The sequence below is a fragment of the Mustela nivalis genome (genome assembly GCF_964662115.1).
Source record: "Mustela nivalis genome assembly, chromosome: 10".
NCBI classification, from domain to species: domain Eukaryota; kingdom Metazoa; phylum Chordata; class Mammalia; order Carnivora; family Mustelidae; genus Mustela; species Mustela nivalis.
In genome coordinates, this window is record NC_139029.1 from 105,336,010 (window position 1) to 105,340,261 (window position 4,252).

The window sequence follows — 4,252 nt, forward strand, 5'->3', positions numbered from 1 at the left end:
ACCATCTGTTTCTCCCTCCCGTTAGTCTTAGGGCAGTCAGAAGTGCCCGAGGAATGCACGCATGTCCCACAGTGAGTGTGTGTGCGGGGCGGGAGCGAGGGCGGGGAGGTTGCGGGTGTCAGCTTGTGTTTTATCCTCAGCTTGCCTTCTGCTCCCTCATCATTTGCAAGACGATGATCCGTTCCTTCCAGCAAGTCAAAATTGGGCTCGCCACATGTTCCTACAGCCTCCAGGAAGCTGGGCAGAAAGCATGGCTGGGAGGCCCTTGGCAGGGGCTCGGCCCTGGCCGTGATGCAGTGGGGAGGTCCTCAGGGGCGCAGACGGGGCTCTGCCCCACAGTCCTTCCAGACCCCACCCATCCCCCAGCACACGCGAACCACTGGGGACCAAAAAATCCTGGCGGCTGGTCCAGCTGTGGATGCAGCGGGGCCGGGCTCCATGACCTCACTGTAATGGTGTCCTACAGCCCCGCCAGCAGGAGGAGAAAACAAACACTGAAAAAGTCCCCCAGCGCTCCCAGATGTCTGCTCAGGAAGACTCAGGGCTCCAGGCTATGGGCAGCCTGCCCAGCTCAGGAGGCCTGAACGGAATTCAAAAGTGCTTGTTTCTTGCTGAAAAATTCCAAAGATTGCTCAACATTCCTTTGACCCCAGGAGCCGGGGTTTGGCAGGAGGTGCTGGAAGCTGGGGACCCAGTGCCTGTGGGCCTGCCATATGGCTCACTTCGGTAAGGAAGCCCCCCTCTGGCCTGCTCCCCGGGGTGGGGGTGGGGAAGAGGGGAGCAGGAGGGCCTATAGAGACCCCTCCCCCTCCCACAGGCACAGGGGCACGGATGTTAGAGTGAACTCCGGTGGGGCTAGAAGGAAGAATGAGAAATCTGCAAACCTGCAGGGTCCAGGTTCTTGGGCTCCCGTGCAAAGTCTGTTTTTTGTTTCGTTTTGTTTTGTTTTCAGCTCTCAGGCACCACCAGGGTAACCCACTAAGGTCAACTTTCTGTGGCTACTGGAAAGATGAGCTCCCTCTTCCCAGCTGTCTGAGAAGCTGGGCTTAAATTCCCCCTCTTCCAGGCATCGTGCTCCCTGCCTGGATTGGGACTCCCTCCCCCACATAAGTTATTTACCACCTTTTGTCTCACATTTTAGTTGTTTCTCTAAATTTCTGCTCTTCTTTCCTAAGGAGCAAAGGCCCTGGAAGGCAGAAGTCTTCTTGCCTCGTGTCAGCATAATTCTGCTGGACTCAGCAGGCCCAGAGACGTAGATACCAAGATGTTCACCATAGCGTTGCTTACAATGGCAAATTATCTAAATGTTTAAGAATACAGGCTTGATTGAATACTTTAGAGTGTGCCCATATGTTGGAACGCTAAGCAACCGTTGGCGATCGCATATCCGAAAGTATTTAAAGATAGGCAAGAAACAAAATCAACAAACTTCCATCCCGCAAATGACCTACTCTTGGTGTTTCAGTGTTTCCTTCGCCTATTTTTTTCTATGTAGATCTACAAATACAGTAAAATCCTACCAAATTGTGTTGTGTGAGGAGATAAAAATTAAATTGTATTAAGTGTGGGGTGGCATTTTGGAAAACAATAATGGGGGGGTCTGTATTATCACAAAAGGCACAATATGAAGATGTTGAAAATTATGCTGCACTCAGTACTCTACACTGAACTAAGAAAAACCCTAAAATGACCCTGAAGCTATTGCTTCCTGACCTCACCCACCTCATCCTCAGAAGGGAAGGGCAGAGGGTGGCCAGTTTGAGAATGAGTCCTGGGAGAAAGGAAGCCTACTGATTAGATCAAATTTTGCATACTCCCTAAATTTGACATGTATTCTTTTTAAAAAGATTTTATTTTATTTATTTGAGAGAGAGACAGTGAGAGAGAGCATGAGAAGGGAGAAGGTCAGAGGGTGAAGCAGACTGACTCCCCATGGAGCTGGGAGCCTGATGCGGGACTCTATCCCGGGACTCCGGGATCATGACCTGAGCCGAAGTCAGTTGCTTAACCAACTGAGCCACCCAGCACGCTTGACGTGTATTTTTAATGAAATGAAAATCATACTGTCTGTAATTCAGTGTTTCATATCTTTTCTTATTTCTTATCCTTATCCTTATTTCTTATGCTTATCCCTGGGGTACAAATGCTGGGTCAAAAGGTATAAATATTGGGGCACTTGGGTGGCTCCATCTGTTAAGTACCCAACTCTTGATTTCGGCTCAGGTCATGAGATCAAGCCCCGTGTCGGGGTCCGTGCTTAGCATGGAGTCTTCTTGAGATTCTCTCCCTCTCCCTCTGCTGCTCACTCTCTCTCTCTAAAATAAATAAATAAAATCTTTTTTTAAAAAAAAGGTATAAATATTTTAAAGATTATTGAGCTATACTTCCAAATTTGCTTCCAGAAAAGTTGTTCTAAATTATACTCAGCAATCAATGAGTGTTGCCTACAGCCCTGTCCATGATGGCTTAGTTGTTGTTCAAGTGAGCAGACGGGTCTGAGACCTGTATTCAAAGGTAGAATTGATGGGGTTCGGTGGATTCCTGGAGTGTGGGGGCATAAATCAAGAAGAGTGGATAGCATTGAGGCCCTTGTCTTGGGTGTGTATAAAGATAAGAAAGCCTTTAGAAGAGAAAGGGAAAGAAGAAGGGGAATTGGGATGCAGAAAATAGATATTCCGTTTGGGATATTGCATAGTTAAACAAACAAACAAACAAACAAACCACACACAAGACCCAGAAGATAAACATTTCCCCCAAAGAAAACATGCAAATCGTTAAAGAATAACAAAGTGTCAATCTCCTCATTCCATGAACAAACATTCATTTGGTTGAAAATAACAGAAATGTTAAGTTTTACATGTTTAGTTTAAGAGGGAGATTTTAGGGAAGATTCACAAAAGACTGGAAGAGCAAAGGTAGATCAAGCACCAGAAACTCATGCACCGACAAGATTCACTCTGCCTCTCTTTGTTTTTCTCTGCAGGTCAATTTTATTCCCTCTGGAACGGGCACTGTCCCACATGGCAGAAAGCATGGCTTCCAAGAGCGCCCACAGCTCACCTTTCACAGTTTTGTCTCTAGAGAGCTGCTAGGACCTGCTCACACTGGTCCCAAAGTCAGAGATGCCAAGGAAGGGCTCTTATTCACGCAACATGGTCCATTAACCAAAGCCTAGAGTGAACTATTGTGACTGACCACCTTCACCTCCATGAGGACCCTGCCTTGGGTCAATAAACTGGGGGCATGATTTGAAGGAGAATCAAACAGGTATGCAACCCACATGGTTAGTGGGGAAAGAACTCTGCTCAGAAGAAGGGGGTTTCAAAACAATGGACAGTCACTGGATTCCCAGCATATCCATGTTTCTTTCCATACAAATAATACCTGCACATTGTCATCTCTTATCATGTGCAATCATCCCCTTCCCAATGGGATGTAACTCAAAGTTGTCCACCCTTCCACGTCTCACTTGCACATCCCACTCTGGACTCCAAGTCCAGAACCTACAAGATGAAAATCTCTTTTTCCTCTGGTAGTTTTTAAGATTTTCTCATGTAATCTTGATGGTCTGCAGATATAGAACAGCATGGATCGGTGAGGATTTATTACATATTCTTAGTGTTCGGTGGGTGCTTTCTGTCCAAGGATTCTGACGAATTTCTCCTTATTATCTCTCAGGTCTTTTCCACCACTTGCTCCTTTTTTGGAATATTCTCTCAGATGGAGCCTCCCAAACTCTCTTCCATGTCTAGCAATTACCTTTTTATAATTTTCCATTTTTCTTTTTTTTCTCTCCTGTGCTGGGCTCTGGATGAATTCCCCAGCTTCATCTTCCAAAGCACTAATTGTTCATTCATCTCTGCTTGACCCAAATCTTCCCCCATCTGCTGTTTTTATTTCAAGTATGGGATTTTTTTCATTTCCAGGGTTTCTAATAAATAATTCCTCTTCCATATCCGCTGACTCTGGTTCGCTTCATCCCTCATCTTTTGAGGATTCTAAATACACTCACTTTACAATCATTTTCATCTTGCTCTACTGTTTTCTTTTTATCTGGAGGGAGTTCATCTCCTGCAGATTGCTTTTGTTGGCAGTCTTCCTTCACATTAGTTTTCCCTGTTTCTTTTCGTTCTCTATCCACAGAGATGTTTATCTTCTTTTGAAATGTGGCTGCGTCCTTCTATCTTCCTCTTTCCCTTGTCTCACTTTCCCTGGAGGGGCAGCATGGAGTGCTGGGTAAGACCTCAGGTTC

General features: G+C 45.9%; 1 long non-coding RNA gene across 1 annotated transcript; it reads left to right on the forward strand.

The window, feature by feature from the left end:
• The first annotated feature begins 293 nt into the window (after positions 1–293).
• Positions 294–3,264, forward strand: LOC309841781. The gene is made up of 2 exons (XR_014299309.1): positions 294–726; positions 2,984–3,264. It is a non-coding gene; the product is annotated as an uncharacterized lncRNA (long non-coding RNA).
• Positions 3,265–4,252: the final 988 nt, after the last annotated feature.